Source organism: Mastomys coucha, unplaced genomic scaffold, assembly GCF_008632895.1.
Source record: "Mastomys coucha isolate ucsf_1 unplaced genomic scaffold, UCSF_Mcou_1 pScaffold13, whole genome shotgun sequence".
NCBI lineage: Eukaryota > Metazoa > Chordata > Mammalia > Rodentia > Muridae > Mastomys > Mastomys coucha.
The window spans coordinates 7,800,140-7,817,687 of NW_022196895.1; positions in this window are offsets into that span (position 1 = coordinate 7,800,140).

The following is a 17,548-nucleotide window of genomic DNA, read 5'->3' on the forward strand; positions in this document are numbered from 1 at the left end:
AACGACAGTGAAGGCAGGGCCCCACTGCAGGAGGGTCACAGAACGACAGTGAAGGCAGGGCCCCACTGAAGGAGGGTCACAGAACGACAGTGAAGGCAGGGCCCCACTGCATGTCTAGATGTCTCCACTCAGAGTCTCACCCATGCTGCACTTGGGTTTTAATCTCACCTCAGCATTGGCTCTGGGGCAGAGTTCCCTGGGCACAACATTGGAAGGATTGACCCTTGCTATGGATGGTCTCTTAAGAGGATGTGTCGTATGTCCTAAGAGTAGCAGCTCAGCAGAAAACACACTGTTCTGCAACGAGGATTGTGAGCGCATAAGTGAAAGGAGAAACCCTTAGTGATCTAATTTACTTGGGGATTTTAGTCCTATTTATTTTTACTGGTTATCTTATTTATCTTAATATTTTAAAGATGTAGTCTTGACTTTATTATTTATTGGCATAAACAAGGAAGTTCCGTGCTCACAAAAACATAATGCCCCTTCTCTATACATATAATTGTAAAGAAAAAATCTTAACAGTAATAATTTAAGAACTTGACAAAGAAGTACATCGTTATGGTCACCATAACATGTGTAAAACATAAAATATGCAAAGCATAATACCATGTTAAGGAGATTCACCAGTGACCTATCTCTTAGCTACCTATTCTCTCTGGACGAGAGAATCAATAATGCTAATTTCACATACACTCCTTTGGGAGCTAGCTGGGGATTTGTATGCAAATGACCCACTTAGATGTATGCATAATATATGTCCTATTTTGTCCTTTTTAAGTGAATGCTGTGTATTAATGAATACTTCTGATGAATACATCTGGAGCTTATTATAGTTCATTCTTTTTTTTTAAAGTTTTATTCATTTATTATATTTAAATACACTGTAGCTGTCTTCAGACACTCCAGAAGAGGGTGTCAGATCCCATTGAAGATCCCATGTGGTTGCTGGGATTTGAACTCAGGACCTCTGGAAGAGCAGTCGGTGCTCTTAACCACTGAGCCATCTCTCCAGCCCTATAGTTCATTCTTATTTATTTATTTGTTTAGGTGTTTGTTTACTTATTTATTTATCTATTCTTTTAAAGTGTGTGTGGTGCTGGAAGCTAAACCCAGCTATGTACCCTGCCCATTTATACAGTATCAGTTGCATATTCTAAGTCTCTGAGACATACAGAAACACACAGAATAAACAGCAAAAGTTGTGTTCCTCTCAAACAACTATATGTGTGTGTATGTGTGTGCATGTGTATGTGCGTGTGTGCATGTGTATATGTGTGCATGTGTATGTGTTTGTGTGTGCAGGGGGATTGTCTGTGCCACCCACAGGTGTGTGAAGGACAATTATCGGAGTTGGTTCTCTCCTTTTACCTTGTGTGTTCTGGGGATGAAACTTAGGTTATTAGGTTTGACAACAAACATTTTTATCCATGCAGCTATCTTGTCAATCTGTCTCACAACTTTTAGAGATATCATAACACATACATGTACACAAACATGCAATACACATATGGGATATTTTACTTCAAAATTACTTTTGGAGTATCTGAAATGGTATACTATATATGAATGACTTTTTAGTTCAAACTGGAGAAAATGTGGTGTATATAAGCAAAAGAGTTTTATTCAGCTATGAAAGAAGAATTAAATGATGTCATTTACAGGAATGTGGATAAACTGGAAATCATCATGCTAAGTGAAAAACAAAAGCCAGAAAGACAAGTGTGTGTACTTTCTTTTACATGTAGAATCTGGATGGACCTAGATACCACATGAAATAGAAGAGGGGCCTCTCAGGAAGAGGAAGGGGGGCAATGGGAAATGAGGAGGGGAATCAGAGAGGCCAAAACAGGAGTGGCTGTGGTGGAAATATGAATGAAAATATCATCGGGAAACTCTGTTACTTTATATACTGAATAGATACTACTATATCCTAAAAAAACCCTCAAATGAACCAAACGAGACCATCAAGCAGTGGCATGCTATCTATTCTCTTCTGTCTCTGCATCTTACACACACACATACACACACACACACACACACTCACTCACACACACACACACACACACACACACACACACACACACACACACGGGTCTTAGCCTTTGTAGTGCTAAGGCCTCATGCACTTGAGTCATGCTCTCTGCTACTGAGTCCACCCTAGCTGTCCTCTGAGTCCACCCTAGCTGTCGTCTGAGTCCACCCTAGCTGTCCTCTGAGTTTACCTGGCTGCCCACTGAGCCCACCTGGCTGCCCACTGAGCCCACCTGGCTGCCCACTGAGCCCACCTGTCTGCTAGCTACCTTTATATTCACATATAATCAGATGCCTCACCTTTTGGTGTAGCTGTAGAGTGTCATATTCCCTCACACAGACTGCTGTGGCTTACACAGTCTGCCCCTTGGTGAGTGATAGATTCCTAGAATGCAAAGACATTGTGCTTCTGTGGTCTCTCTTATCGGTCCAGCCTCTCACTATTCTCAAACTTCTTATTTATTTATGAGTTAGTTCAAGCTCAAAGCTTGCCATATGTTTTGTATCATTCTAGATTGACTTAGTTCTAGACTAATAAACTTAAGTGAATACTGCATTACCTTAGAAATAAAGACTTGTTCAACAAGTTGAGATCACGAAAAATTTCTCTATCTATTCCCTGCTTTTTGCATGGACCACTGTGACATCATCCAATCAGCTGATGGGGTGTAAGCCTTGAGTGTAAGCATCCCCGGGGTAAGCAAGCATCCCCGTGCTTCCAGAGTCATTGCTTCGGTTGCCCTCTATTCTCTGAGGCCTTTCTATACAGTTCCATCCAGACTCTCTTCTCCACCTTGCCTGTGAATGAGTTTGGCAGTGTTTGAGAAGCTGGTTGATAGTGTTCCGAGTGCCAGATGAGTAGGAGAGAGGTCTCATCCCAGCCAACTCGTAGGTAAGTCTTAGTCACACAGGGGTACAAACAAGTCTGGAAAACCACATCTAACCAGCTGTGGCCAGCAGTGCCCATCGTTGGCTGCCTACAGACACCTCTGTGCTGCATTAAGAAAGAGTTCCCACTTGTTGCAGCAACACAGACAGCTGCTGGGAATTAGGTGGTAAAGATCAGAGGCGAGGGGGTGGCTGCAGGGATTGAAAGGGAAGGCAGGGCCACTCCCTGCACAAACAGTTCCCTGTGACTCTCCTCCAAATGGAGTTGGCACCAGCAGAGGAGGTGGGTCAGAGGAAAAGAAGGCAGCTCTCCACACCCTCATTGATTCTTCAGTGAAGAATTGATGAAGGAGAGTCCCGACACTGGAAACCAGGGTTCCACTGGGAGGAGGCAGAAAGGTCTTTGTGGATGTAGAAATGCCCGGAGTTCTCCTTTCATGGCAGTGAGATGGCAGAAGGGTTTTCTAGCATCTTCTCCAATACTCACTACAAAAAACAAACAAACAAACAAACAAACAAGCAAACAAAAAAATCCCTCACCAGAAATCTCATTGCCATTTCTCCAAGACCTTGGGTTTTGAAAGGGTTAATTTCTATCAACCAGAAGGATGCATTGTGAGCTGTGATTATTCTCCTCCTGTCTTTGGGTGTGATTTAACATTTAAATCTAAAAAATGTTGACCCTTAGCTAGATTAACCTACTCAATTTCCAGTCTTAGGGAAGTGAATTACGGTGCACTCTTCAACAAGCCAGCTTTGGTAGGATGCATGTTGACTGGATAAATCTTCCCAAAGCAGTTTTAGAGCTGTGATTTCACCTTGAAAAATGTGTCGGCAATACTCACATCTCTTATTCAACCAAGGAGTTATGGGTTTGATAATCCACTAAGTAAACTTTTGTTTAATGCTTACAACGTGCCAGGCTGAACCTTCATTGTGTCTCCTTTCCACTTAGATGAATTCATCTTCACTGTTTTACCCTCCCTCTCCTACTTCCTCCCTTCCTTCCCTCTTTCCCTTCTTTCTTCTTCCTCCTCTCCTCTCCTCCCTTCTTCTCTCCCCTCCCTCCTTGCCTCCCTTAATTTGTTAATTTCTAGGTTTTGAGGCAGGTTCTCATGTATTCCAGGCTAGCCTCAAATTCCTTATGTAGACAAGGAGCTTTGAACTTCTGTTCCTCCTACTTCCATGGGTGTACTGTACCCCGCCCAGTTTTATACCAAACTGGGACCAAACCCAGGGCTTCCTGATGCTAGGCAAGCACTACACCAAGTGAGCCACATCCCAGCTACCTTTGCCTTTAGTACTTACAATTGTGCTTGACACATAAATATTTGTTGAAAAATGAAATAAAGGAAGGAGGGAAAGAAAACAAAGGAGAGAGGGAGTATCATTATGTCTCTCTCACAAAATAAAAAATGCTGAACCTTAGCTAAGTTAAGGAAATGCTCAAGGTTTCAAACCTAAGAGGCAGGCTTAGCATTTAACTTCAATGGACTCGAAAGGAAGGCTACAGGCATGCAGACTGGTAAGGTGCTACTTGGTAACAAAGACAAGAAGATGGTGTTATTGGGGAGTCTGGGGTTGGTTCAGGGAGCATGTGGCACTTGGACGTCAGCATTCAGGGCTGAATTTCTCAGAGGCTTACTGTTGGCCAAGTAAGAGTGTCCCAAGCTCTGACTTATTGGAAAGAAACTCAAAATCTACTTGTGAATACCCCACGCATGCCGAGACACCTCTGCAGTAAATTCTTACCTGAGAACTTAAGAACATCTGTCTAGATATGGAATTCTGTTTCTGTGGGTTTAATAGAAACCATGTCCCCAGTATCTTCTCTCTGGAAAATGTTCCTCAGTTGCTCTTCGCGGCTCTTTTGAGGAGTTGCTGTTTGGAGGAACTCATTCGGCTTAGCTAATGCCTGTCAAGATTCCCATCCATTACTAATGGCAGAGAGCAGCCTTGGCAGCCTACTTTCCCTCTGGTTCTTAGTAATTGGAAGGGGAGATTGGATATTCTTTGCTTTTGATCAAGACTCATCTCCTGCCAGGAGCAAGGAAGGATGTGTAGGAGGGAATGTCTCCGATAATAACAATAACAAGAGTAATGAGTAAAACTTTTCAACAGGATCTTGGGCAACTACATTACCCAGGCCATTTACTGTTTATAGTGTGAGTGTTTTTTTCTATGTGAACAATGATTCCCAAATGCCTTCCTTCCCTAGACCCCTCCCGCAAATGTTGAATGGCTCTATGTGAGCTACAGAGAGCTGGCTCTCCAAACTTGATTTTCCTTTTCCCTGATGGTTTTCAGCAGTGCATACAGTTTAGTGGGTGAGGGAGGTGTCATTAGCCTGTGGTTGGGGGAGGGCAGTGGTCTCTGAGTTTACTGTTTCTGGATATTGTAACTGATAGTTCCTACCCTGTGACCATTCTGAGCCTGTAACAGGTCCTTGAGATTGAGAGAACCTTCCTTTCAACTTCCCTCCTCATTCTTGATCTGAATGTAATTAGAGGACTGATTTAAGAAACCGGGCTGTGGCGTCAACAACAATGAACTGACTTCCCACACCCCTCTGTACCACCTCTTGAGTGACTGAAAAGAGGAAGCGAGATTTCCTCCTCCCTGCTCTGCTGGACAGAGTCTCCTTCAGCCTAGGGCAGCCCAGCCTCAGAGCCAAGGCTGCAGGAAGTCTCTCATCTCCCTTGCCCCATCCACATCCTGGTGACAGGAGGATGAGCAGGAAGTGGAAAGTGTCCTGCAGCCTTTCAAGCTCCCAGCGCACTCACTGCAGTGCACTCCACACAGCTTGTGGGTCTTTAAGAAAACACTACCACTTTCCCCTCTAAGATCTCGGGAATGGCTCTCCATAATACCTCTGCCATTTGCCTTTGGCATGATTATTATTATTTTCATTTTGCTTTGGAGGAGAAGTTGAATGTTGTTCTGAGGAAGTTTTTGACTAAGTTGTTTACCTAATAGAGTTGGGGTAGGCTACCTCCAGGTCTCTTCTGTGTGTCCCCGACTGTTCTGTCCCCTTGAACATGTGGTACCCACCTTACTTGTAAGGAAAGGCTGGAATCTTCAGCACTCCACTGGAGTGCTTTTTAGATTAGACAACCCTGGAGTCTGGTTGGACGACTCTCAGATGTATGTACCTCCATCTTCTTTCACCGGGTGGTTCTCTTCCTCTCTTCCTTACATCTCCTTGTGTGGTGGCTTCTTGCTTTTGTGGTATCAAGTGTTTGAAATGTGTCCAGCTGCCAGCCTCCATCCCTCTTGTTCTGCGTAGCCATTACCTTGCTGTGATAGCCCATTGCTAAATTTGATTGGTGAAGGAAAGCTGTGCTCTGGTCTGTCCCTGGCTATCTTTGGAGCCCTTTCGCTGCCCAACAGTGGTGGGCGGTCCTTTGCTTCGCCCTCATCTACTCTGCTCAGGAATCAGGCCTCCGGGTGTCTCAACCCACAGCCTCCCGGCGCCCACCCGGATGCTATGCCTCACGCTAGGTTTGGTCTTCTCCAATGCCGGATGCTAGCGACCTCCTTAGCTATCTGGTTTTTAGTCTCAGGAAAGGCCACTTATTCCACCTCTTGGTTTTGGATGTAAAGCTTGGAAGCAAGATGTGGTCAGGAAGTTGGGCCTTTTAGGTCAGGTAGGCTGAATATAGAGCTGGTGCAAGGCAGTGTTGCCATGTGCATGCTTCTTGACTCCAAGGTCCCGAGAAGAGTCGGAATCTCTGCTTTGGGAATGTTCTATCCACGGGGAGGAGTCAGGCCCCAACATATGACATTAGTCAGTTTCCCTCACAGTGACATTTAAAATAGCCACACTCATAGCTTGTTAAGAGGAAAGGTTATTACGGAGCTCAGTTTTAGATTTCAGTTCACTATTGATGGCCCCAATGGAACAGGTGGTGATGGTGGTGGTCTTTTTGGGTTCCTGTTTAGTATAAATTCTGTTTCAGTATGCATTCAGTGTAAGTTTTGGGTTCCTGTTCTGGCTAGCTGGTGCCAGGCATTCAGTCAAGGAAGGATAGATGCCTGAGGAAGATAAGATACCTGAGTTACTTAACTGATAACTTGAAAGAGAAGCGAAGGATAGAGGGAAGCAAATGTGTATCAAGTGGTGGTATCAATGTGATCGCGAGGGGACTGGATTAAAAAGCTGGTTGTGGCAGTGTAGGGGAATGCCAGGGCCAGGAAGTGGGAGAGGGTAGGTTGGTGAGCAGGGGGAGGGGGAGGGAACAGCGTTTTTTTTTTTTCTGGAGTGGAAACCAGGAAAGAAGATATCATTTGAAATGTAAATAAAAGATCTAATTAAAGAAAAAAAAGCTGGGTGTGTACAGTATCCCAGGAGGCCAAGATACAGGGATACTAGAGACAGTGGGAGGCAAAGTGTCCTGGTGGGTAAGGTCACTAGACAACCAAAATTTTATTTTTGTTATTTTAAAACATGATTGAAATTTTAATTAATTAATTAGTTGTTTTGAGACAGAGTCTTAGTACGTAGCTTTGCATGGCCTGGAACTCACTATGTAGACCAGGCTGGTCTCAAATTTACAGAGATCAGACTGCCTCCTCCTTTGCTTCCTAAGTGCTGGGATTATAGGCACGAACCACCATGCTTAACACATAGCCAAAGTTTAAAACTGTATTTATGGTAGTGAAGAGGCACTGGGGGAAGGTGTGGTCAGAGAAGGAAGCCATAGATCTACTGAAGGACTCACAGAGATCCAGGAAACAGACAACCTGCTCATGGGGGCTTCCTTTTGTCTACACTACCCTTTACCTCCAGAGCTTGGAAGGAAATTGCTGAAGATCCATCACTAAGTTGTGTGCCCAGTTACAGTAACAAAGCGTTGGGCAGAAACAACTTAAGAGGGTGAACCTTTATTTTGGCTCATGGTTTCAGAGGACTGAAGTCCATCAGAGTGGGGCTCTGTGAGTTCAGCTAAAGCCTGGATCCAAACCGCCATTGAAGGAAGAAGAAAGGAAGGGAGGAAAGGAGGAAAACAAAAAGACTCTTTGATGGGTGTACACTGTTCACCTCTTCTTCCTCCATCAGTCTTGCTTCCTTCTGGAAGACATAGCCGCGGTGGTGGGCCTTGTTCCTCAGCCCAGAGCTGTTTTCCTGTGGAGGCTCAGGGTCTTGCCCGGGTGGTCTGAGGCTGAGTACAGCTGTTATTCTTGCCCAAGCTATTTCCTTTCTTTAAATAAGCTCCTCTCTGAGACCTGGTAACATACAGAGTATGGGATGATGGTCCACACTCACGTGATGAGGACAGACAGAGCGAGCAGGAAGTAAGCACCATGGGGTTTGGCACATTTAGTTTCTAATTTTATTCTTTCAATTCTTGAAGAAGACCCAAATGAGGAATTATTTTCCAAATGAGGAATTGTTTCTTCAGTAATATCCCCTTGGCCTCTCTCAGTCTCTGGTGTCCTAGAAATTCAGAAATATAACTTATGTGTACCCTGACCACAGAAGGCTCATTTCTGAAACTTAGATATAGTGTAGGCATTTTAATATTCTAATATACTACTGAATATTAAAATGCCTATACTATATCTAAGTAATCAGAGTAACTCAACATTACAATTTTAGAGATATAAACTTAGATTTGAAAAAGCTTTGTTATATCATGTGTGTGTATGTATGTGTGTGTGTGGTTTTAGGAATCATTTCTCCAAAGCTTCAATGTTTGTGAAAAAGTAGAAACCAGAGTCCATAATTTATAAGATTATAGGTATTTTATTCTCCTAAGAAGGAGAACACCCACAATCTAGTCTTCCTTCTTATTGAGCTTCATGTGGTCTGTGAATTGTATCCTGGCTATTTGGACCTTTTGGGCTAATATCCACTTATCAGTGAGTGTATACCATGTGTGTTCTTTTGTGATTGGGTTACCTCACTCAGGATGATATTTTCTAGTTCTATCCATTTGCCCAAGAATTTCATGAATTCATCGTTTTTAAAAGCTGAGTTTTTACTTCATTGTGTAAATGTACCACATTTTCTGTATCCATTCCTTTGTTGAAGGACATCTGGGTTCTTTCCAGCTCCTGACAATATGGAGATAAAGTATAGAGCAGAGACTAAAGGAAAGGCCACCTGAGGATTCATCCCATATAGAGTTACCAAACCCAGACACTATTGTAGATGCCAAGAAGTACATACTGAAAGGAGCCTGATATGGCTGTCTCCTGAGAGGTCCTGCAGAGCCTTACAAATACAGAGGTGGATGTTAGCAACTAACCATTGGACTGAGTGCAGGGTCCCTAATAGAGGAGCTAGAGAAAGGACTGAAGGAGTTGAAGGGATTTGCAATCCCATGGGAAGAACAACAATATCAACTAACCAGACCCATCAGAGCTCCCAGGGACTAAGCCAGCAACAACGGAGTACACATGGCTTCAGCTGCATATATAGCAGAGGATGGCCTTGTCATGCACCAGTGGAAGGAGATGTCCTTGGTTCTATGAAGGCTTGATAGATGCCCCAGTGTAGGGGAATTGAAGGCGAGGAGGTGGGAGTGGGTGGGTGGAAGGAGAAACACCCTCATAGAAGTAGGGGAGGGAAGATGTGATAGGATGTTTCCGGGAGGGAGGGAAACTGGGAAAGGGGATATCATTTGAAATATAAATAAAGAAAATATCTAATAAATTTTTTTAAAAAACATAAAGAAAAGATTACAGGTGAGTCTATGGTAGCATGCTTCAGCCATTGATTGTTTTTTGTTTTTTAAAGTCCCCAATCTTTCATCCAGTGCACAGCAGGAGTCAATGCTGGTTTGCCTGTTTGATTATGCAGAATAAACGCAGCTCCCTTTCTACACTGTTGCTGTGGATATTTGGAAACAATTTTGTGTTCCCTTGAAGCCATCTCTCTTGAGTAAACACTGTTGCTTCCTCAAACTGCTCCTCCTGGGTGTTTGGTAGGATTTTGTAGGTTCTGCCACTGCCTTAGCTCCTCAGGAAACATTCTCATTTGCCGGAGTCACTCTCAAACATAATAGCCCCATTTTCTCAACTACCACAGTCTATAAGACAATAATAACATTGTTCGATTGACCTTGCTTCTTACAATATATCGCTGGTGTTAAAATACTTAAAACAGCCCCCCCCAGCTTGTTCATAACCATCTATGTATAGTTTTCCCTCAGTAACTGAAAGAAAAATGAATACAAAATCCTTTGTTTTCTGTTTGAGACAGGATCTTACTACATAGCCCAAGGTAGTCACAAATTTTCTATGTAGCCCAGGCTGGCCTCAAAATCACAATTCTCCTGGCTTATGCTCTTGAATGCTAAGGTTACAGCTATTCGTCACCATATCTAGCGTCAAGGGTTCACTGTGCTCTCATTTCTAATTTAACATGTGTCTGCACACACCCACATGCACATGCACACACCCCTCCAGTGAGAAGAGCTACAGAGCCCCACAGCAAATGTCAGAGTCAGAGAACAGTAAGCCAATCTCCTTTAGAACTTTAGTCAGACCACCTCCTCAGAGGGGCTCTGACCACTCAGGGGTGAACTTTAAAGTCAGGTCATTGCTGATAAAGTAGCCATCTTATTTCCTTGCTTTCCTGAAATGAAGCTAAGTGGGCACAGTTTTTGTTCTGTTCTGAAGGCAAAGTTTTTGCATCTTACAAATGATTCTTATGTATTTCAGCAGTTTTCAAATTTGATTAAAAAATATCGATCTCAAAAAATCCGCTTGTGCCAATTGTGGTGGCCCATGCCTTTAAATCCCAGCATTTGAGAGGCAGAGGAAGGTGAATTTCTATGAGTCAAGTCCAGCCTGGTCTACAGAGTGAGTCCAGGACAGCCAATGTTATGCAGAGAACATACATAGAAAACTCTCTATGTATGTCTTGAAAAACAAACAAAACAAACAAACAAACAAACCAAAACCCCAAATCACCTCCCCTCCACAAAACCTGCTTACTATTCCTCTCTGAAGCCACACTAAGTCAGATTAGGAAACAATTAAAACCCTTCCTATTTACATTGAAGTGGCTTATTTTGATACAGTGGAAGTGCATAGAAAATTCTCAAGAATAGTACCAAAAGAAGAGAGAGAGAGAGAGAGAGAGAGAGAGAGAGAGAAGCAAGAAAGCTGTTCTGTTTCCAGAGGAACTTCTAGTGTCTAGAAGTTCAGAAATACAACTTTTGTGTACCCTGACCACAGGAGGCTCACTTCTGAAACTTAGATATAATGTAGGCATTTTATTATTCTAATATAGTACTGAATATTAAAATGTCCACATTAATCTAAGTAAGCATGGTAAGTCAACGTTATAATTCTAGAGATATAAACTTAGATTTGAAAAGGCTTTGTTATATCAAATGCAGAACTGGGAACAAAACATGCCTGAAGCTCTAGGTTCAATCAGGAGATAGATAGATGGAAGATAGATAGATAGAAAGAAAGACAGACAATTTTAAGTCCTAAACATCCTGTGATGTATCCGCCTAATCTTCCCTCCATCTCCACTAAGTGAGCGCAAGGCCAGTTTTGCCACCAACACAACAGTGGGTTAAAGCTGCACTCAGATCTGACCAACTGTGGTTATGAATAGTCTGACCAACTGCTGTAGGGACGTCTTTTTGATTTTTTGTAGCAGAAGTCTAGAAACACAAGATACATTTAGCTGTCATCATGTGATTTGCTTCTTTTTCAGTCTGGAACAGTTCTAAGGGAAAGAAAGGCCTTTCCGATTCTAAGGTCTTTCCGATTCCTTACGGTGCCCACTCCTGACAGTGCTGAATAGTCCTTAGGTCATTAGGATAATTCCTTTCCATGTTGTTTATGCTAGAGTGTATCTCTCTTCTCTCTTATTTTATTGTGCGTGTGTGCATGTGTATGTGTAACTGGAGACTGACCTTGTATGTCCACCTCTAGCCTCCATTGTTCTCCATTTTTGTTTGTTTGTTTGTTTTTGTGTTTAAGAGAGGGTCTGGTTGTAGCCTTGGCTGTCCTGGAACTCTATGTAGATAGACTGTGCTAGCTGCCAGTGAACCCCAGGGTCTCTTCCTTCTCAGAGCTGAGATTATAAGCCTGTGCCACCATGTCTGGCCTTCAGTGCTAAGGGTCCCCAAGTCCTCAAACAGCAGCAAAAGTTTACTAGCTGACTTGTTTTCCCAGCCCCAGCCCCAGCCCCAGTTTTTCCGCCTCCTTTGCCTTTGCTTTTCAGGAGGTAGCTTTGTTTGCTTTTAAATGATGTGTTTGTTCCATTTGAAGTGCCAGGGGTGGAGCCTGGGGCTTCTGCAAACTAGACCATCCTCTTAGGCGTAAGTACCACTCTCCCAGCTAGTCCCTAAGGCTAGGGGTTGTTTGTTTATTTGTTTTTTTAAAAACTCTCCATGTAGCCCAGGCTCACTGAACTTGCTGCAAGCTTTGAAACTCCAGGGTGCCAGCCAACTGGTTTCTACTTGTTTTGGGGGCCCTTTCACCACTTCCTCAGATCCCCAGGTCAAAGCAAGCTCCTGTGCTTTTCTGAAATCCAGGTTTTGGGGAGACAGAGTTGCGGAGCCAGCAGGCAGCTGGCTCGGCTCCTTGGGAGGAGACTCCTTCCTGGGCCTTTTGTCCTTACAAAAGCTTTGGCCTCAGGCGGTGATGAGCATGGTTATTTTTTCCTCTCCTCCATCCCTCTTACTAGTTCAGTGGAACAGCATCTTGCAGACCTGTTCTTAGAAGTGGAGCCCTGGACTAAGGGATCTACTAGTCTTTACCCTCAGGGAAGTCACTGCCAGCATGCACGACACTGCAAGCACACACGACACTGCAAGCAGACACTGCACTGCAAGCAGACACTGCACTGCAAGCACACACGACACTGCAAGCACACACGACACTGCAAGCACACACGACATTGCAAGCATACACGACACTGCAAGCATGCACCACACTGCAAGCACACACGACACTGCAAGCAGACACTGCACTGCAAGCACACACGACACTGCAAGCAGACACGACACCGTTGAGTGTAGGTCTTGAGGCTTCTATCTTTCTATCATACCCATTGTTGCTTTATGCTTGCTATGTGGAAGACATTCAGGGAATGTGTCTTCCTCCTGCCATGCATGCACCCACTTGTGTCTCATCCACACTTCCTGTAGAAGCTACCCTGTGAGGCCACCTCATATCCACCTATAATGTGTTCTGCACTGAAACTGCATAGACGTGTGAATCAGTTCTCTCTCTCTTTCTCTCTCTCTCTCTCTCTCTCTCTCTCTCTCTCTCTCTCATTATTTCCTTGCTCTAAGGTTCAACATGTCCATTTCTGATATCTGCACAGCATGACACCTGGACCTGCCTCCATTTTTGCTGCCAGAGCCACTTGCTCTCAGGTCTCAGATCTCTGATCTCCACTCCTCTGCCTTGCTGTTCCTCCTCTGGCTTCAGGAACCAGGAACTCACAGACTCTTGGCCTGAAGAGCAGCAGCCTGTTTCCTTCCTGACTTCTGTCTCCTATGCTCTCTGTCCCCATGATACAGCCTGGCTGGCACCACACCTCTGATGGAATAAAGAGAGAACATCTTTCCCTCGGAGAAGGAGAAGTCTCAACACTCTCTCCTCTCGGCTTGCAGCTGATCTTGTTTTAGCTCATCAAGAGTTCCTGGGCTTTTGTTCCCTGAAACCTGAATATATTTACTGTATGTCTTTCTTACTCACTTTTATGGGTGTGAGTGACTGAGGTGTTTGCTCTAACTTTTACTTCCAGTCCCAAGCACATGTATATTTCCACAGTTTACTCCAGATTTCATAATGACAATGAACCCTTGGAGGCTCCACAAGGGGCCTGTGTCCTTTCTCCCCCTTACTCCTAGAACCTCTCTGTCACTTGTCCTGTTGGTACAGATAGGCCTCCACGCTTTGTCCCAAGCTCCTGAGGCATGCTTTGCACATAGGTCTCTGTGGTCAGTATTTCCATCTCAGCTTAAGTCACAGAGCCAAGGGGCCCCCTGGTTGACTCCCTGCAGTCACAGAGCCAAGGGGCCACTGGTTCACTCCCTGCAGGGGTCCTGGGTGCCTTTTCACTGAGCCTTTAAAAGGCAGCCATTAACCCACTTGCCTAGAATCTTAGAGAACGCGAGGCAGGAGGACTGTGAGTTTGAGGCCAGTGTAGGTGACATAGCAAGCCTCTTCCTCAAAAAGACAAACAATGAGGAAAAAACAAATAAAGATGGCAGACGTTGGCAAGTCTAGGATGGGGAGTCCCTTACAGAGACCTTGCACCCCAAGGTTGACTTTAGCTTGGAATCCATCCTTGAGTACAAAGACTATTTTTTTATATATATATATATAATAAATAGAATACAGAATCTTTCCCCTAAATATCAAACCGGTTGATGACCCTTGAACGCCTTGCAAACGGACTGGACCTGTCTTCTACAGTCTTGAGGGAACTCACTTCCTGTTCTAGACAGATCCTGAGCCGAACACTCTTCCTCAGCAGTGTTTAGCACTGACTGACACTGTCCTCTGTGTGCTCATTGGCCTCCTTCATGAGGCAAGCATCACTCCAGGAGGCTCACTTGGAACGGGGGCTCTTAAACTTGATCCACTCACGATCTCACTTCACCTGAGAAATTTTCACATGACCCAGGTACTCAGGTCTATAAAGTAAGTGTGCAGTTCAAACACATACTGCTAACAAATCATAAAGAAGTTTCTTTTAAAAATTTCCTTGATAGAGCTGGAGAGGTGGCTCATCCATTAAGGTGACTGCTCTTCCAGAGGACCTAGATTCAATTTCAGTACCCACATGGCAGCTCATAACTGTTCGTAGTTTAAATTCCAGGGGATCTGGCACCTTCACAGACATACATGCAGGCAAAACACCAATGCACATAAAATAAAAATAAATAAATGTTTAAAAATTCCTTGATATGAGTATTATATCATTATTGATGAAGAAAGCAATTTTTTCTTTTATTGGGTATTTTCTTTTTTTAAAAAATTTTTAAAACTTTTTAAAAATTAGATATTTTCTTTATTTACATTTCAAATGTTACCCGCTTTCCTGGTTTTCCCTGCAACACCCCCCCCCCCCATTACCTCCTCTCTTGCCCTTTTCACCAGCCCACCCACTCCCACTTCCTGGCCCTGGAATTCCCCTACATTGGGGCACAGAGCCTTCACAGGACCAAGGGCCTCTCCTCTCATTGATCACCGACAAGGCCATCCTCTGCTACATATGCAGCTGGAGCCATGGGTTCTTCCATGTGTACTCTTTGGTTGGTGGTTTACTCCCTGGGAGCTCTGGGGGTACTGGTTGGTTCACATTGTTGTTTCTCCTATGGGGCTTCAAACTTGTTCAGCTCCTTGGGTCCTTTCTCTAGTTCCTCCATTGGGGACCCTGTGTTCAGTCCAATGATTGCCTGAGAGCATCCATCTCTGTATTTGTCAGGCTCTGGCAAACCCTCTAAGAAGACAGCTATATCAGGTTCCTGTCAGCAAACGCTTGTAGGCATCGGCAATAGTGTCTGGGTTTGGTGACTGTATACGGGATGGAACCCCAGGTGGGGCAGTCTCTGGATGGTCTTTCCTTCAGTCTCTGCACCATACTTTGTCTCTGTAACTCATCCCATAGGTACTTTGTTCCCCCTTCTAAGAAGGACTGAAGTATCCACACTTTGTCTTCCTTCTTCTTGAGCTTCATTTGGTCTGTGAGTTGTATCTGGGGTATTCTGAGCTTATGGGCTAATATCCACTTATCAGTGAATGCATACCATGTGTATCTTTTTGTGATTGGGTTACCACACTCAGGATGATATTTTCTAGTTCCATCTATTTGCTTAAGAATTTCATAAATTCATTGTTTGTAATAGCTGAGTAGTACTCCATTGTATAAATGTACCACATTTTCTGTATCCATCCCTCTGTTGATGGACATCTGGGTTCTTTCCAGCATCTTGCTATTATAAATAAGGCTGCTATGAACATAGTGGAGCATGTGTTCTTGTTATATGTTGGAGCATCTTCTGGGTATATGCCCAGGAGCGGTATTACTGAGCCCTCAGGTAGTACTATGTCCAATTTTCTGAGGAGCTGCCAAATTTATTATACCAGCTTGCAATCCCACCAGCAATGGAGTAGTGTTCCTCTTTTTCCACATCCTTGCCAGCATCTGCTGTCACCTGAGTTTCTGATCTTAGCCATTCTGACTGGTGTGAGGTGGAATCTCAGGGCTAAGGATGTTGAACATTTCTTTAGGCGCTTCTCAGCCATTCGGTATTTCTCAGTTGAGAATTCTGGGTACCCTTGCATTTATTTGGAGCATAGATGTTCATAATTGAGAGTCCTTTTTGGTAGATTTTTTCTTTGATGAGTATGAAGTGTCTTTTCTTATCTTTTTTGATGACTTTTGGTTGAAAGTTGATTTTATTGGATATTAGAATGGCTACTTCAGCTTGTTTCTTGGGACTATTTGCTTGGAAAATTGTTTTCCAGCCCTTTACTCAGAAGTAGTGTTGTTTGTCTTTGTCACTGAGGTGTGTTTCCTGTATGCAGCAAAATGCCAGGTCCTGTTTACTTATCCAGTCTGTTAGTCTATGTCTTTTTATTGGGGAATTGAGTCCATCGATGTTAAGAGATATTAAGGAATGGTGATTGTTGCTCCCTGTTATTGTTGATGTTATTTTTATGTTTGTGTGGTTATCTTCTTTTGGTCTTGTTGAAAAGTTACTTTCTTGCTTTTTCTAGGGTGTAGTTTCCCTCCTTGTGTTGGCATTTTCCATCTAATATTCTTTGTACAGTTGCATTTGTGGAAAGATATTGTGTTAATTTTGTTTTGTCATGGAATATCTTGGTTTCTCCATTTATGGTTATTGAGAGTTTTACTGAATATAGTAACTGGGCTGGCATTTGTGCTCTCTTAGGGCTTGTATGACATCTGCCCAGGATCTTCTAGCTTTCATAGTCTCTGGTGAGAAGTCTGGTGTATTTCTGATAGACATGCCTTTATATGTTACTTGACCTTTTTTCCTTACTGCTTTTAATATTCTTTCTTTGTTTAGTGTGTTTGGTGTTTTGATTATTATGAGACTGGAGGAGTTTCTTTTCTGGTCCAATCTATTTGGAGTTCTGTAGGCTTCTTGTATGTTCATGGGCATCTCTTTCTTTAGGTTAGGGAAGTTTTCTTCTATAATTTTGTTGAAGATATTTATTGGCCCTTTAAGTTGGGAATCTTCGCTCTCTTCTATACCTATTATCCTTAAGTTTGGTCTTCTCATTGTGTCTTGGAATTCTTGGATGTTTTGGCTTAGGAGCTTTTTGCCTTTTTGCAATTTCTTTGACTGTTGTGTCAATGTTTTCTATGGTATCTTCTGCACCTGAGATTCTCTCTTCTATCTCTTGTATTCTGTTGGTGATGCTTGCATCTATGACTCCTGGTCTCTTTCTTAGGTTTTCTATATATAGTGTTGTCTCTCTTTGTGATTTCTTTATTGTATCTATTTCCATCTTGAGATCCTGGATGGTTTTGTTCATTTCCTTCACCTGTTTGGTTGTGTTTTCCTGTAATTCTTTTTTTTTTTTAAAAGATTTATTTATTTATTCATCAAAGGTATGATCTACCAAGATGAACTCTCAATTCTGAACCTCTATGCTCCAAATGCAA